Source organism: Sparus aurata, chromosome 23 (assembly GCF_900880675.1).
Source record: "Sparus aurata chromosome 23, fSpaAur1.1, whole genome shotgun sequence".
Classification (NCBI taxonomy): domain Eukaryota; kingdom Metazoa; phylum Chordata; class Actinopteri; order Spariformes; family Sparidae; genus Sparus; species Sparus aurata.
In genome coordinates this window covers 16,420,579-16,439,656 of record NC_044209.1, presented here as the reverse complement: position 1 = coordinate 16,439,656, position 19,078 = coordinate 16,420,579, and the positions used below count along the sequence as shown (strand labels likewise).

At 43.5% G+C, this 19,078-nt stretch overlaps 1 protein-coding gene across 2 annotated transcripts in view; it reads right to left on the bottom strand.

Annotated features, from left to right (window-relative positions):
- Positions 1-19,078, bottom strand: part of prkcab (protein kinase C, alpha, b) — a 106,039-nt gene that overhangs the window by 38,430 nt on the left and 48,531 nt on the right. The gene's annotated exons all lie outside the window — the stretch shown is intronic.

The following is a 19,078-nucleotide window of genomic DNA, read 5'->3' as shown; positions in this document are numbered from 1 at the left end:
AAACTTTTACAGCACAGTGTCGGCGTTTGAAAACTCATCGCCTTCACAGTTGAGATTAAACAAACCCGACAGATTGGGGAGCTGATTTGGTTTTTCGTGATGTGACTCAGAGAAGCCCCATCAGGGAAATTCTCTCCATTTGTTGTTTTACCAAACAGTGAGTGGAACTATTTATGCGCAACACAAACACGCACTGGATAATAGCAAAATGGTCCCCAGACGTCAGTGTGAGGAGTTCAATCTTTCAAAGATCAACAAACAAGAAAAACGACGAGAGAACAATTAAATTAGAAGACCGTGATCGTAATGTGTGTGTGTGTGTGCGTGTGTGTGTGTTTGTACGAGGGGCTGGGGGGGGAACAAAGTGAACAACTGTACAGTTGCTATGGTGATAATGGGTTAGAGAAAGCTCAATGATAGATTGAAAACCAGCAGAGAGAGAGCAAACAGAGAGAAGGAGGCAAAAGAGTGGAGAGTAAATCACTCCAAGGCTTTATAAAAATTAAACATGTGTGTGTTGCAATGAAAGCACATGAAAGGCAAAAGCATCAAAACCACACTGGAGGTCGAAATAGACGAAAACGAGTGAAGAAACGAGAACCACGGAGCGATCTCATCTCGTACGATGATGAAACGCTCCCTCTCCTCGAGGCCGAAGCTCAGCTGATCGGCTGAGAAAAGGAGGAAGCAGCGCAGGGATGTTCATAGCCGAGGGGATCTCGGTTATTCTCTCCTGGTTGTGTGAACCCACAAGTGTTGTCAGGTTAGTCAGAACACACACACACACACACACACACGCACACACACACACACACAATGCCCACAGTCTTGACTGAGCAAGCAGCAGTCTGACCTGCAGCGGTGAAGGGCAAACGCTGCGTACAGCAGGACTGGTCTGAAAAGAGTCTTTCTGCATGTTTACGTTTACATGTGCATCTGGGAGGCAGAGAGAGTTTTTTTTTTTTTTTTTTTACAGTGTTTGTAAGCAGCTGCGACAGAGGCAGAGAGACGCAAAAGTTGCTGTAATTGTAGTGGGGAAGTAGAGCGACAGTGGAAAAGAAATAACAATGGTCAGAGCTGAAGAGGAAAATAAAGAAGAGCGAGAGGGAGAACAAACGGATCTGCAGAGAGATAGAGACACACAGAAATAACAAGAGATGGATGTCAGCGACAGGGCTCAGTTTTGTGTGTGTGTGTGTGTGTGCGTGTTTGTGGGTGTGCATGTGGGTGGCATCAAAGCCGCCAGCCAGCCGCCGTGGGCCTCACCAAACAGGCTCACGTCCACGATTTGGAGACTAGCTCTGTCAATCACAGAGAGAGGGAGGACTGATGGTTTCACCTGCCAAAGCTGCTGGCATCACTGCGAATGCTTTGCCGATAGAGAGAAAACATCTCAGGGTATTCATTCCTAATCTCTAACGACTTCAACAAACACTAAATCAATGAAAAAAGGATGACTGTTGATGACAAAAAACACCTTAAAATTGAAGACCGTACCCACGGATGTTTTTTAAGGACTGGATGACCAGACTCAAAGATGGCACCCAGTCACTGGAATGGAAATTGTTGGTCAGGCACATGAGCCAAAAAAGTGGTCTTGCTTCATGTTGGCCGGCCAACTGCATAACTACATCACCTAACTTTTAGAGTTTCTCCTGCTCGGCCTCTGGACTTTATATTGAGAGCGGACTGGGAGGATATTTTGGGCCAGGAATCTGTGCCTGAATTTATGCAAAATAAAAACAAGCTTTTCTATGACACGATAAAGTTTTATGAATTAAAAAAAAAGGAGAAGAAATAAAAATTCATCATACAAAGAGAGATAGTGCAGTACTGCATATGACCACTGGGGGGAAATCAGCTTTCTTAGTAGTGCGTTTCAGAAGCGAGGCGTCTTCAAACAGCGTCAACATTTTTAAAATAGCGTGGAAGTTTTAGTTTTTGTGATCAATTAGCTAGACTGTACCGACAGTACTAATTTGAACAGCTTCATTTACATTTAGGGCATTTAACAGACACTTTTGTCCAAAGCGACTCACGACAAGTGCATCTGCCACAAGAATAGCTGCTTTCTGTCACACGGTATCCTTACTTTATATCTGTGTATTTTCTTAATAGTGCACACTAACAGTCAGAACATCGTAGCCTTCCTTACTCCTCTTCACACACTTTAGGATGGCGACAGGTGAAGCACAACACTGTCATGTTAGCAGCTCTGCTCTCAGTGCTCTGGGCTTAATGCTAATGTTGGCACAATGACAGTATTAACATGCCAACAGTAAGCAGTAGTGTTTGCCATGCTCACCGCCGTAGTGTAGACTGTCAGCATGCTAAATTTTGACAGCAGCTGAGCTAACGAAGGCTAAGTTGACAGATCTTGCATGTAGTCATTAAATAACGGCTGAGGCTTGGATAGCGAGGAGGCCTTTCAGTGTATAAAAAGAGAGAAGTTGCTTTGGTCATGTGTCAGCACTTAAATGTAAAATCTAGTTTTTGCAGTTCCCCCAAAAACAAACATTAAGTAACGGCTCAAGTCCTCTGATGTCAAACAGACAAATGACGGCCTGCTACACACTGGTACACGCTGATCTACTCAAACACAAGACCCTGGCAGCCATCCGAGTTCCCCGGGGGTGGAAACTGGCTTCACGCGATCAATCGTGTCACTCGTAGGAACTAATCTGTCTTGTGACACTGATAAAAACAATAATGAAGCGGTGACTCAGTCGGAGAGAAAAGAAGACGGAGGACAGAGGCTGCAGGAGCTGACACGAGATATATCAAGAGCAGAAAACAGACAGTGAACGCGAGGGGAAGTGTGGAGCAGATAACAGAAAGAAGCTTGTCAGAAGTCGGAGGAAGCTTGTACCACCGCCGGTATAAAAACAGCAGAAAATGGCCTGCGTGATCATGCCATCTTCCCTATTATTTCTCTCTCTCTCACACAGACAAACAGACACGACTCGCCATGACAGCTACGTCTGTGCGTTGTCTGCAGGTTCAACCGTGGCTGTAAAAGGAGAAAACTGGCACCCGTATTGACTATCCATCACTGATTTAATTAGTGTGGTGACATCTCTCTCCACCTGCAGCCGCCCGTCAGTGTTTAATGGGCCACGGCGTTCAGACTATCCCACTGTAGCCTCATTATGTATATAAGACAGATTTATGGGCTGTAAATCAGGCAGCCAAATACAAAGCAGGAAATGATATTAAAGGAGGCATTAGCCATGAGATCGTTTCATTTCAGACACGCTGCTTCCAAAGCTCACTGATGTTACATGAAGTGATGGTGTGCGTGTGTGTGTGTTTGTGTGTGCGTGTCTGCGGCCTGCCCGTTCCCTCGGCAGCAATGTATGTCTTCTGTACGCCGTCGTTTGGTGTTGGTCTCCTCTGATTGCGCGCCTTTTCTAGCCTTGTTAGTGAATTAAACATCAAAGGGCATCAGGATATCAAACACCGCACTCACATACATGCAAATGTGCTGCCGCCGCCACATACACACACGCACACACATGCAGACACACAGGATATGAATGAGCTCATTAGCGAGATATGGTACGGAGAGCGATTGTCGGCAATCTCTATGTGAGCTCACTGGATTACGGGCTGCGGTGATTTTTGATGATGAGATGTGCAGTCGATTATGGAGATGATGCTTTATGTACCACTTAGCTGAGAGGAGGTAATTCTCTTGGGTATTTTAGAGAGCGATACGGCTCGGAATACACATCGTTACGCAATAGTTCATACAAGATTCTGTTTATCAGGTCCGTTAATTTAAGTAAAGAAGTTTGTTGTTTCCTTTTACGGCGTATTCTATGCTGCGAACCAATTGCTCTTTGGGGACAATAAGTTTTTACCAACAATTAAACTGAGGGGACCTGCGAAATAACGGTCCCTATCATTGGTTAAACACTGATTGCTAATATAGACGTATAAGTAACATTTTAATGTTGTAGTTCGTCCAGGTGGAGCTAGTTTTAAATACTTTATGTACAGTTTGTTCGGGCTGCTGTCTCGTCTGAGCTATCATTCAGAATTTCAGAATGAGCTTCAGATGTGAAAATCAGCAAACCAAACTTGCCTATTATCTGTTGTCATTCTCAGCCCGTAACTGTAACGATTAAAGGGGCTCTGTGGAATTTCTGTGTTGTGCTGGTGAAGACTCCAAAATTAGGTAAGTGTAGTTGTTAAAGCATCGGTCATTAGATAATGCAGGAGTTTTCTGTCTAGACATTATATAAAAAAAAAATAAAAAATGTTTCTAAACCCAAGCAAAGTCTGAAAACAGCAACAACAAAGAAGTAGAAGTATAGTGTAGCCAAAAGCAGAAATATTCAACTGAGGTACGAGAATAATGAGAAATGTATTTAGTTACTTTCCACCCCTGACGGTTAAAACCAACCGAGCAGACACAGGTGTCAGGGCCCTTTCTCTTTCCCGTGGCGCTCTCGTTTACAGTAGAGGAGAGATCCTGTGTTCAGGTGCGTTTAAACTCGGAACACCTCATTATATCCTTTCATCACAACCCAACTTTCATCATCAAAAGCTGTATTTAATTAGACTGACGAGGAAATGAGGCCTGCTTTTATATGCATGCGCATGTGAATGCGTGTGGGCCTCGGTCTGACGTGCACTGCCGCTCAGCCTTTGTTTACTGTATTCACACAGGGGCCAAACACAGGGAGGGAGGGGGACTCTCAACCTGTGAAAGCAGGATCACTTCCTGGGTGCTCCGCCATCTGACTGGAGGTCTCCGCAGCTGCAGTTGTCGGGCTCCATTAGGAGACACCGGTGTTGATAGCTCCATCTGTACTCAGTGGTAATTGAGCTAAATGGTTGCGAGAGGATAGTTGACTTTGTCGAGAGGTAGTGGAGAATCCCACTTTAGAGTAATAGGAATCCAGGCTTGCCGCTGAGCTTATACCAGGCCAGCACAAATGGCTCCATACAGTATGCAAACACATGTAGCGCCTGCTGTAACACATACAGATGTGGACACGAAGTGTGTCCTCTAGTATCGAACATTAAGCTTCAGAAAGGGAAGCAGGTGACACTTCAGATACTATTCAGTCGCGTCTCCACAATGTCAACAAAGCACAGCCCTGCTATCAGCCTTTAGTTCATGTTTTTTCAGATAATCCCGTGGGTGGTTAAATAGTTTATCTCGCTAAAGAAGTAGTTTTCTCAACCCATAGTCGAAACAATTCAAATGGCTAAAGATAGAGCAAAATGGTTTCCGTTCAACAACAATAGTCAATAGTGAACAAAGCCAATGCTGAAGCGCCTCAAATATGCAGTCTTCTTAATTGCCTACAGGGGGCGACTCCACCGGTTTCCAAAAGAAGTCCCATTGAATGTAAGGTTATGAGTAAATGATCCAACTACTCACTTGATTTATCACCTCAGTAAACAGTTGACAAATGAGTTTATGGTCTCCATTGCTAGTTTGAAGGTTTCTTCAATACAGCATGATGTTTGTCATTCAGGGTTCCATTTAGATGAAATCAGACGATAAAGCAGGGTATGCTTCATGTAAGTGGCTACCAGTCAGGGTTCCTCTCAGTCAGATCCAGCTAGGAGGGATTCCAAACAGGAATGACATATTTTCTGATCTAACATGTCTATTGTTTGGGTTAATGTAACTATTTTTATGAGGTTAGAAAAACTTTGTAGTTTGGGTTGAAATAACCACCCTGTTATAATGGTTACCACAATAACAACATTTGGGAGTGGTAACGGTCGCGGTTAAAGGCATCCAGCTTTGAAAGGAAATTTGAGCAAAGAGCATCCAATGTTTTGTTGACCCATCAATCCAACATCAACCACCTCTCTCCTCTCTGTCTCGCAATAACATCAGCTGACTTCCTCCTTTCCTCTTGACGGACAAGCGTCATAGCTCACACTGCCACTAGAGGGCTTTGTCACCTGACAACTTGACTTCACAGTCTCTTTTCATTGGCCAGCACAAGATGTTAGATGAGAGCTCCTGTTTCCATTATGTTACGTAATAGATGGGCCTTGCTGGCCTAAAGGCTGAAGAAGAGGACTTGTGACAAGAAGATTACCAGTTTCCATCCCTGGACCAGCAGAATCAATCTGGATGAGGGAAAGAGCATCCTTATGTGGCGCCCTTAACCCCCATCTGCTGAGAGGCCATCAGATTAGACTGGTTGTACTGGGAAGAGAACATTAAAACACTGAACCAATCACAGTCTGTAATGAAGGCATCTGTTTGTCTCAGCAATCCTGCGAAAGGATCAGTGCCACTCCTGTTTTTTTTCTCTTCTCTCTCATCAGCGACTACAAACACGTCCAATGAGGGAAACATCACAGTCAGGATTTAACTGAATATAAAAACAACACTTTATGCAGAAGAGGGACAACAACACGACGACCTTTTAGCGAGCAGGTAGAGCTAAAAATAATGAGGTGAGAAGCAGACACGCTGAGAATAATTGCTGGCTAAGAATATCCGTAAAAGTGTTCGTTCTCACTTTTCCCGTTTGCTGCCACCACGTCCGCCTCAGCCCGACAGTGAATAATTGCACATTGTTACCGTATGTAGCAAACGTGATCTTCACATGGGGCACTTCTATTAGGACGCAAGCTAGGCATTACCACACTGTCACAAAAAGTTCAAGAAAACAGCATAACTTTTCAGGTCATCCATCAACTGCCTTCCCAGAGTGCTTTGCAGCAGTCCCCATTTTACCCCAGATCCCTCAGTGTGTTTATTAAAGTTTGACTTGCAAGAGAACCGGACAACCGGCGGTTAGCATACCTGCGCGTTAATCACTGCGACATCGCCACGGAAACCAAGGAGGACAGGCCCCAGTTGGCCATCTCTCTCACACGGAAACTATATTTAACCGATGCACAATATAAATACGGAGACGAGGAGGTGCACAGTCCTATTTCCCATTTACACACTCAGACTTAAATAATAAGACAGCCATATTATTCCTGTCACTCAAAGTCATGTGACCTCTGAGCTATGACCGCACTCAACTCTTGGAAAGTACTAAACCTCATCAAGTTTTTAATCTTTTGTGAGGACAACGTGAGCGTAAGCAACATCATTAAGATCGCGATGCTTCACGCATCCGTCAAATTACGAAACACCCACAGGATTCGATAATCATCATCTCTCTCTCTCTTGCAGCTTTACTTGCAGGCGCTTATGTGACGTCAACGGCGAAAAACAAAAGTCAGGAAATTGCACATCCAGCCTATAGAGTAGATGAGAGAGATAGATAGATGAAGCCCATACCAGCATGGGACGTAATTATGCACATAGTAATCCTCAGAGGCCATCTGTGACAATAATGTATTTGGAGGATGTATGCGATGGTTTAGTCATGTCGCTCGATTAATAACAGTCTGTGTGATTGTTATTGTCCTGAGTACAGTATTAACGATACACTCACTATATTCAAAATGCCAACATCATATCATATATTATTAATGTTTGTATAACCATCAGTGTTATGCAACAGGGATATGTTTCTAAAGAAGATTATAAATACGGACTAATGTGAGATCATGAGCGAAGGTTAACAGTAATGCATTATCAATGTTTGTTTTGACTGCAACACTTATGGGTTATAATTCTGATTATCAAAACAGGGAAATGTTCAGTGGCCTTGAGAGCTCAAGGTTGAACCCTTCCCTTTCCATTTTTGAACCTTCTAGCACTTGTTTCAGTGTATTTTTTCCACCGTAGGCCTCTGTGCGCTGTTTTTTTTTTTTTTACTTTTAGGAAAATCCTACTGATTACAACAGCAAATAGAAGAACAGGAAATCTGAGAAAACATGTTCACCAATTTGGAAAATTAAGAAAAATGTGAAAACTAAATCATACAGAGTACAGCCCAGCTGTGTTCATCCCTTTTAAAGGTTAAGGTGTCCATGAAAGGATGATGAAAACAGCTGGGACGCGCTCGTTGTTGCTGTAGTTCAATACTAAATAAGTTACTGAAGTTGGCTCTTAGTACACGTTGAGTAAAACGCTTTACAGCATTTTTGTTGCCAAACTGGTGGAAATCATTTAAAAAAAAATGATGAAACATGGTTAAAGAAAAAAACACAGCCAGTGTTTCGGCAAATATTGCAAGTGTGATATGATACGAAGTTAGCAGGATTGAACATTTTTGCATCAACATGAATTTTCACAAAAAAATACTATGAAAATCATGTTGTCATATTTGTTGGGAGCCTTTAGTACATCATTATAATGCTGTTTTATTTTAAAAAAAATGGCAGCTTCTTCCAATTCGATATTTCACTTCGATATATTGTGATTTTGATAATATTTCGGCCCTCATATGATGGATCATGCTGTGATTAAAATCCCATACAAACTTGATAAGCTTGATAGCCCACTCCTTTCTATAGTGAGCCAAAGTCCTGACGAGAGGCTAGTCTTGTTAAAATAGCACTGACCCCTCATGAAGTGTCTTACTTGGGGTTTTCTGCCTGCCCAACTTCTTAGCTGTACTCTCTGATGCCAACTCACTGTAGCCCTGCTAAACTGCTGTACTTCCTGATGTTTTACTTGAGACTGCCTTGGGCCTTGTTGGAAGTGCTGCTTGTTAAAGTCTTAAATTAAGAACTGTATTAGTTTTGCTCAAGTTATGTTACTGTTGAGTAAAGTTATGCTCCGTGGCTGGTTGTTATTAGTGTCGTCGGTGGATTTCAAACAAGGTTTTATTGCTTCTCTTTCAATTTGGGTCATCTCTCCAGTATAATGTGGAGGAATTAACAAAGGGTGTGTGGGAGCGGCCAATTACTCAGTGGGTTTCGACTCAACGTGAACAAGAAGAACAAGGAATTAACACTTGTGCTCCAAGCAACTTTAGAGGAGAAATCGACAGTTAGTTTAATTTGTGTTTAAGCTGAATAGACATCCATTCTAAACAGTACGGTTAGATCCCCCAGATGTTGAATGCTGTAAAGAGACAGACTCCCACAGCTACAGAACGTCCAATATTAATACTATAATTCCTATTTATTTATACACAAAGTGAAAAGAATTAGGTGTGCGTTTCATCTAAACATGTAAACAAATACTCTGGTGTCCTCCGTCCTTCTGCCTGAACCCTGTGTGTGTTTGTGTGTGATGTGATGTGTCCTAAACCCTCTGACATTCAGGCTGCATGTGTGTGTGGATTATGTCAGATGCCCTGTAGCTGGCGAGAGACACCACTTTGGCCTCTGATATTTCTGTCCGGCGTCCAAACAGCAGCCGATTACAGCTGTGCTGCTTGAAAGTGTGTGTGTGTGCGTGTGTGTGTGTGTGCAAACACGTATCTCTTCACTCTTTACATCTCTGCAATTACATAAGCAACACGGCCGCTCTCCAGCTCTTTGCCTTTTTACAGTGCACGAAACTGAATACGCAGCTCCTCCTCCTTCCACCGGCCCAATCTACACCCAGTTTACAAATTCATCTCCTCCATCCATCCATCCATCCATCTAAAGGCCCCTTTAGTACTTGTTGATCGCATTAGCTTGAAGTCAAAAGATGAACATCTGGCCCTGGCAGTGGTCTGCTAATCCACGAGGTGTTAGTGATATGGGAACATCCTTGTGGGGCTTACCCATACATACACTCTCATGATTAGACAGAAGGATATATCACTGATCATATGAGATGTTTGGGTCTTAGATGAGTTGAACCCTTTGACCTGTGTCGGTACAATTCACTACAGTTGATCATGCATCGCTTGAGTGAGACAATACTTGAAAATCGTCTCACAACAACTGTGTCTGTTGCTATACATGGTGTGATGGTATAGTAATGGCTGTATTGATGGAATTCCTTAGCTAGTTTTTGCTGAGTGTGCCATGTGACCCATTTTAGTCTAGGTAACTCAGCTTCTCCAGCATTTATTTATTTGAGAATTTACAGCAGTGCAAATGTCCAATTTCTCAAAGCCTGTTTTTGATCAGAATCACACATAATCTTTACTTACTTTACCGAGACATTGATTTCGTTCAACAATACGAAGAGTGATAATCACAGTACAGCCCGCAGAATATTAATATGATCAATTTTCAATTATACCACAGCTCTACTCTGGCCTGACCTTTTGTCTGCCACAATGCATCTTAGACTGAAGAAAAATCCAGTACAACTGTCCGTTTCTCTGCCTCTGTCAAATTCCCATTAACGACATGTTCTCACACTCCCCTGAGATGCATGAGGTAATAACCTGCTGTGACATTTAGATGATAAAAAATAATGAGGACATAAGAGTGTGGGAGAAATACATACCCATGTGACACATGGCCAACTGGCTCGTGACATAAATGTCCAATTACTCACATTACTCGTGTGAATATTTCACACATCAGTTTTAATTTGCCGCAGCTTAGCCGATCGATCACTTGATAAGGTAGACCGCGGCGGCCCGGCTTGAATGCGCTCGAGACGTTTAGAGAATATTAGAGGTTTGGCGGTTTTGGGCTGATCTATTCTTGTCAGGATGGGCATCTCAGACATGGCTGACTAATGATGCGGCGGTCTCGGCCACTGCAGGAGGGATCAGTGACAGCTTAATGAGGCCACGGGGCTTCTGTGCTTACAGAGATAGAGGGAGAGGGAGGAGGAGGGAGAGGAAGAGGGAAGGTAAAAATGAGCATTAAGAGAGATGTGCTGTAAAACCAGCAGAGAGGGAAGGGTTGCGAAGAATGAAAGCCACGGAGTGAGGGAACAAGATGAACACAAAAGGAGATAAATGACAGGAGGGAGCACGCAGTAAAAATTAACGTAAGGCGTAAGGTGTCCCACTGATGTCCTCCCACTCCTGACACGCCTGAGATTCGCTCTGTGTGCTTGCGTGCGTGCTTGCGGCGCACCGCTAACTGCTCGGTGCATTCAATTATCAGAAAGTGACAAGTCGAGCAGGAGTTTTTTTGCCTCCTGTTTACCCTCCTCCTCCTCCTCTCCCTGAGTTGGTGTGAGATGAGTCACTCCCAGCAGCGCTTAGGAAAGGCCGCCCCTCCTGTCGTCGCTGCCGGGGACGAGAGCACTACTGGGTGTGAGGTGGTTAGGCCTGCATCAGCACACTCACACCAAAGCAAGAGATAGTCAGAGTGATAATAATGGATCCTATACTTGCTGTCCAGTTTACTGCTGACCATCCAGGGGTTCCATCCAGGTATGAGAAGTTTCCTCTCAGCTTTCTCAGGCCTTTTGTTCCAAAATCTAGACATATTTAAGCTTCTAAACAAAAAGTCAGAGAAGAAAAAATGCATGGGTTGCAGGTGATTTTCAGTGGTTACGGATTTTTCCAATTTCCTTATTTTCAGGTGGACATTGCTTTTCCTTCATTTCAATACACGGTAAATTAATAAAAATAACATTTCAGAAACCTTTGATTCTAATGTGATGTATTGGACGATGCGTTGGACCATGCTTGTGTCATGCCGCTAGTGACAGCAATGGCCATCGGTCCGCCACTTTGGTCGACCTTTGATATCTAAACAATTTTGATATTAATTGCCATGAAAAAGGTAGATACAGACATTTACCTTCCCCATCAACACTGATACTGACTCAGGATGAGTTGCAACAACTATTGTGATCCCACAACCTTTACTCTACCACCATCAAGTCATATTTATACTGGCAATGGACAAATGTATTGCCTCTAATTATCATTAAGTTTGACTTTTCACTGTTTGCTCATTCATTCATAAAATCGTCTGACTTGTTTTCTGATGTTGGTGTTTGGCTTGAGATGATTTCTTCTGGTTCCACTGCCACTGTGTGATGTTACATTAGAAGTCAGCCCAGACGGTTGAAGGGCAAAAGGCAACAAACAGATCCTTAAAGGGATCTCCAAACTAAAGCAAGTCTCTGCAATCTAGTTTTCATACAGTAGATAAAGCAATGCTAACCAGTGGCTGTATGAAGTATGTCTAAGTTGGGATACTTTCTAATGAAGAAGCCAGGAATGAATTGGAAAAACATGAGGGACCTGTTTCATCTGTTTTCATATGTTGTAATACAGCTGATCACTTATATCTGTACATTAAAAAAGAAGCACAGTGTAACAGCACTCATGTAAATGTGGTCGTCTCATTTCTTTCTTTCTCTAAAATGGTGCAAGTCAGTAAGTCTGCATATGGCAGATGTGTCACTGTGCTCTACCTGAGACTACAAAGTAGGACGGCGAATGTAGGCTGTTCTCTGGGGAGACAATCTTGAGTCATACACCCCCTTCGCCAGCACCCAAATATCCCCGGGCAAATACTGCTCACAAAGGAGAGCTCCAGCACAGACAGAGGCACACACATCGACCAGCACACACACACACACACACACACGCGCACACACACACACACACACACACACACACACACACACACACACACACACACACACACACACACACACACACACACACATTCCCATACCACTAAATGCCTAAATGCACCCGGGGGACTCAGCCATAGCCTGTGAGATTTTATTTTAGAGGGTTACGTAATCGTCAAGTGCTTAATGAGGCGGTGGGTGAGGACAGGGCGAGGGAGGAAGACAGGAGGGGAGGTAAGACCTGCGAGGTGACCTCCCCAATGAAGCAGCACAAACGACGGCGGCTTTGTTAGAGAGACAGGAGCAGACAGAGACCTCAGCGTGGCATCTCACCCCTGGCGCCTCGCGGAGAAAATTGATTGCCCTGTTTTCGGCTGTAGATTTAGCTGAGAAACCCCGCTTTTCTATTTGTTGGTGACACAGCGAGACTGTCCTCACAGGATAAATGAAAGCGCTGGTCATTTGTTCAAACGCTTGAAACCACAACACATGTGAGCAGGGCCGCCATGTTACCCTAACACTACAGCTGCTCTTATCAGCATTTTTTCTTTTAATGAACAAAGCATGAAATTACATATAATGTGAACAGTGACAGATCTATGGAGAATTATCCCCCTAGATCTGCAGTTCCTCTCTGCTCTACAGAGCATTTTAGAAACCCTTTCATTGTTTTTTTCAGTGAAAAAGCTTGAATAAACCCAGTGTGCACCACCTACACAGCACCAAGTAGCAGAGAGACAAAGTTAGCAACTAGCTGGTGAACAAAATGGAGCATTTTAGCAGTTTAGGAGCAAGATGTGTCCTCCAAGAGTTGGCGGTGACCGAAATCAAGGTAAAATTAGACTCAATATTTGACTTAATTGACAAAGTGTCAGCAGGATGTGTTGAAAAGCTGCTGTTTGCTAACAAGTTGGGTTTTTTCTGCTGCCCCCAAACGACCTCCAGTCAATGCAGGTGTAATCCTTGTCACAGTGACCTCTGACCACCAAATTCTAATCAGATCATCCTTGAGTCATGGTGGACATTTGTGCAAAATTTAAAGAAATTCCCTAAAGGCTCTCTTGAGATGTCATGTTCACAAGAACGGGACGGGCAACCTGAACACGTAAACATTATGCCACAGACTTCTGACCATGTCACATGTTCCTGACCAGCGGGTTAAGTTCGCTTGGCTGCTATGAAACTGTAGATGTTCAAATGTTGCATCAAGCAGTATGTCAAGTATGTAAAATAATTCGAATCACTGTACATATCACAAGTACTCAAGCCTAGAAAGATGAACAATAACTATACAAGTAAGCAGTGGAATTATTAAATGTAAGGAAGCTGTTTCTCAATGTGGGTTCTTAGTTGTACTCGACTCGGCAGTTACGACCAATCCTCAAAGACATTTCCTCTCAGCGTCTCTTTAGCAGCACAAGCGAACCCTGGCCTGCTTGGAGGAGGTGCTCAAGGTGAAAGATGCATTCACGAGCCGAAGCCTTTTTCACAGCGTCAAGTCAACAGATTGTGACTCACTTTCACAGGTGAGAGGAACATCGTCATTCACCAGGGAGTATAACGTGTATGTTTGGACTGAAATGGAGCCAAAACCTGCCAAAACATCCTCTCCTCCTCCTCCTCCTCCTCCTCCTCCACCTCATCCCCCCCTTCCCCCCCGTCTCTCCTGCAGTCCCTCCCTGGTGGTGACATTAACCACGAGCTGCCTCCGCCTCCAGTCTGAGGAATAGGTCAGCTCCCTGGCTGCTGTCTGCCCGCAAACACACACTGTTTACCCGCCTGTCTGCGATTATGCACACATGCACTTATGCATGAGTAGATGCCGAGCCTCATACACACACACACAAATGCACACACACACCTAGTGTACTGTAGTATCGGCCTATAAATTATTCATTCGTTTGACAAATTCAATTGAGTTGATTACCTTGAAGTGCTCTAACACTACATTTATGATCTGGCCTCAGTTGAGCATTACTTCTGCATCTCTATAAATTGTACTTTCTGATTGGGCTAATGTTTGATTACTCTTCTAAACGCCATACAGCAAACTTATTCCTCAAAGAGAGAAGTCCGGATGTCACCTTGCCGTGATTTGTAAAAATCTGCTGCCACCCCAGACCACTTTGAGCCTCTGGCTCAAAACAATAAGCTTACAGTTTTTGCCTAACGCTTAAACACTAAAAGTGGTTGCCAGGCCCAAAGCATCACAACCTCTAACTTTGGTGACCATGCCCTAAACAAAAGCACCAACCCTGCAAACACAATATATGCTTTGCACTGTGTTTGAAATTCTCCAACACACTTCTTGCAAAACGCTACACACTGTTTTTTACATAAGACACATTGTTCAAAAAGGAAGACTCATGCAATCATTGGGAAAACACGTCTATTTAAAATACAAAACACAACTAAAATTGGAATAGCACACAGACTCACACACATGAAAACATTTAAAATCTAATTGTAGACCAATCAGTCTAAGCCACAGCACTACAAATACACCTGATGTGAGCTCAGCTCCTTTGTGCCAACTTTGGAAATGTGGAGGCAGAAAGAGGAAGAGGGAGAGTAAAAGCAGCAGCAGGATGCCATACACCCCATTTTTTTAAAGATTTGTTTTGAGGCATAGACACCTTTATTTGACAGTGGATAGACAGGAAAGGGGAGAGAGAGGGGGTGTGGCATGCAGTAAAGGTCCTCTGGCTGGATTCAAACCAGGGTCCACTGCGTACGTGGCATGCGCTCTAACCACTTGACTAACTGCGCAGCCAATACACCCCATTTTTGAATCCAATTGAGGAGTTCTTTTCAGCATGGCGCTGGAAATGTTATGACCGTCAGCCACATGCCCGCATGCCTCTTCCATGGCTTGTAGAAGAGGCATGCGGCGACATTGAGGTGAGGTCCATACAGGGTTGGATACGTCCTGCAAGGCGATATTTCCCCCTTTGCTTGGCAAGGGAGGACATTGCCTGTGATGTGGATGAGGTGATGTGGCCAAATGCCAACAGGAGACAGGATCCATAGCCTAAATGTCTTCCAATAGTTCCCTTACAACACTATGTTTTGTAGAACATTCTAGTTGTACCACGTCTTTGTGGTTTTTTTTTTTTTTTTTACTTACTTTTTTAAAACAAAAAAAAAACTTTAGTGTCTCCATTTTGTTTTCATGTTACTAGATCAACTGTACCAGATCAATCTTACACAAAAAAAAAATCTGTATGAGACTTTTAAAGTCAAAAACCATTGAAAGTACAGAATCCAGCTGTGTTTTGCATAAAGCATATCTATGTGTTGTTGCTGCTAGGAAAGAGTGCAAACAAAGGTGCATGTGTTTAATGTTTTGATGCTAAAAACAGTTTTGAAATGGGATTGTTAGGTTTTGTTTCAAGAGTTTCATTTTGCCGTATAAGTTAGGAGTTCATCTCCATGTGCTTTGACTTACTCGACTTGTGTGTTAAGTTATGACACAGTGAGCCAAAGTCTGCAACATGTGTGTAAGCATTCGGCAAAAACTGTAAAGAGGCTAAAATGTTTCATTGAGATGAGGATGCTAATTATCTGTGGGTTCATCACTATGTGCAAATAAAGCCATTCACTCATCAAGTATAAATATATAACTTACTGATAGAAACAGATTAAAATGTCTCTTATACGACTGTGAGTGAACGCAAACATTTCTATTTCAAGGCTCTGCTGACCGAATACTTTTCACACACACACACACACACACACACACACACACACACACACACACACACACACACACACACACACACACAAACACACACACAGTGCAGGTGTGGTCGTCTTAATCTCTCTCTGCCTTCAGCCTGTGGTGTGTGTGTGTGCGTGTGTGTGTGCGTGTGTGTGTGCGTGTGTGCGCGCGTTTGCATGCTTGTCTATTATACAGAGAATTGAGTTTATGACAGCAAAGCAAGTCTTGAGTCCCTGGTCAGTCTTTGCTGTTGCATTTCTGATGACTGCACGACAATGAAAGCAATCTGCAGGAGTTGCAGGAAAGAAGTGATGAACCTGAAGAAAATATGAAGAATGAGGGCAAAGGGAAGTAAGGGAGGGAGGAAGGGAGGGAAAAATGATCCGCCAGACTCTCATGAGGTAATACGTCTTTCTGTAAAAGCATTACATACTTTTCGGGGAGATTGTTTGTGATACTTGACCTATTCATATGGGTCCTGGTACAACGCACAGTCTATTTTCATTACTTGTAAATCAAACCGAAATCCAGAGTTAATCTTCTCATTTATTAGTGAGTCTGGCAACAAAATGAACCTTCATATCAATTTGGGATTTGTTAAATGCCAAAGAGAAACAGACAATGCTGTTGCAGTGGAATTTAAATGAAGTGAATACATGATAATACTAAATCCACCTTGATATCCATAATCTCCGTGCACTCAGAGGCACTGTTATGCACATTAATCAGCGACGACAGGACCCGGTTTCAGCTTCATCAAATTATTCTCAGCAGTGAGGTGCAATTCATGTGCCGCCATTAAGTTCTTAAATCAGGTTCGGCTCCGCGGTTTGCTTCCTCATCTTAAACACTTCCCCAACAGGGCAAACTCCAAGATTGTCACCTGCTGAGAGTGCAAGTTTTATGACTGTTAGTCTTCTTTGCTTCACCTCAGTGGGTAGCAGGATCCCGCGCCATCATTAGTCTGTCTGCACTAAATGAGCCTCCACTCATTCAGCAAGCGCACCCAGCGATGAGTTATTGTGTGTCCCGAATGATTAAAGACTAAATAAGCCTCTCAGACGTGAGACAAAACATTCTGTTGTCGTCAGAGAGGAGAGTTCGATAATGATCGTGCAATTCAACACCTTTCATTCAGGCTGGTGGGCTTGTGTATCTGGCAGAAGGAGCGCAGACTGGCAAGGTTCCTGAGGACATGTGGTATCACGGCACATAAAGTGATCCATTATTTATTAACGATGTCAACGCTCCAATTGGTACCAGCCACTTAAAGTTTCCCCAAAAAAAAGTGCCATTCAAAAGAAAACAGGCCAAGTTCTTGCGGTAAACAGAGGAAGCTCAACTTAAAAGGGATCAAACTGGGTTAGTGTGATGAGAACAACGGGTCACAATAGCACAGCGGGTCAGCCCGGGAGAAGTAAACATGTCAGGGAGGCTAAACTCCTCGAGAGTCCACCTTTCTGAGCAACTCCTCTCTTCAGAAACGCCGCAGCCAAAAACACCGGCTCAGATTGACGTTTCTGGGGCAGCCGTCGGTTTGTGTGTGTCTGTGTGTGTGCGACGGTGGATAAACCTGACAGGGAGATGTACCTGAAACGCAAAAACATGACACGATTCCGGCTAAATGTGCAGCTGACTCAGTAATTTAACAAACAGCATCATTAATAATGTATAGCAGTTTTGGTTGGTTTGAAAGTCTCTGCGCACATTTCTTACTTGATGGTTTCAACTAAAGCTGTTTGAAAACCCAGAGGTTATCAGAGTTGTCACTCTGCAATGAGCAATCTCATCCTTCATGCCGACTATGACCATATTTGAAGGTTGGAACGTTTATCAATCAGTAAATCTAGAGCTTCGCCTTCAGGTTCAGCTACCTCCAGCACAGCCAGATAACAGCCAATCCTACAATCCGCCTGTCAATCTCCACACTCCATCTTATCCTCCTGATCGACCGGCTAGAGCTCTTGAGAGCAGTCAGAACTACTCAAGTAGTTGACTTCCAGAGAAATGTTTCACCTCACCTCTTCTTCGTTCCACATCCTCATACAAGAACAAGTCAGTGTGCAACATTGTTTTGACAGCTTGACAAAGCCAGGAATGTTGGCAGAAAGCTACATTAGAATTCATTTATAGAAATATTTTTGGTTATTCTATTGTGTGAGACCTTTATTCTTTCTCTTTTAGTCAGTTTTTGGTCTCCTCCAACTCCAGCTGGGAAAAGTTTGGCTCTTTAGCTCCTCAATGCTCCACCATGTCCACCAGCTAGTTGACGATCAGTACTGGCTCTTCACCTCCTGTCCCTTTTTAGAGCTTAAAGTAGCTAAAAAATGATGCCATGACAGCAGTGAAAAGTTGCCAGAGGATCGCTAAAAAGTTAGCTGAAACTTGCTAGAAATCTCCTGACCTCATTCTACCTCACAGAAAAATGACCAAAATCAGTTCCACACAGTGAGGTTTATAGATAAAAAAAAAAGGAGAGTGGTGTTATTTTGTTGCGTGCCCACTCCAACCTTTTCTGATTTGTTACTAACTCAGTGTCAGTGGCAAAACACGATCAAACACACGAGCGACGCAAGCTACGAAACTATGAATAGCTGTCGGACAGTGACGGTTGTCTCTTCGCCGCTTGATTCTGCACCACAGAAGAAGAGATGAAAGACAGAGAACTGACAAATGTTGCAAACGACCGAACGCTCCTCAAAGAGAGGAGGGAGCAGAACGATTGGCAAATGTGCACACACACCATACGTCGCAGCAGGAGGTAAACACACATGCACAACATGGAGAACACAGCAAGGCTGGCAACCGTCGCAACTTGCACAAGTCCGTGGATGCTGGGGCGATCATGCATCGTATCATCATCCTTAGCTCTTTTCAGTAGTTGTCTGTGTGTTTGTGTATCCACTCTTCTTCCTACTTTCCTACCTCAAATGCAGCAGACTCTCTGTTCTCCCCCCCCCCCAGAAGAAGACTTCCTAACTCCTCCTAATTTAATAAAACTTTAACAGCAGTTCTTGTATTTCCCCACC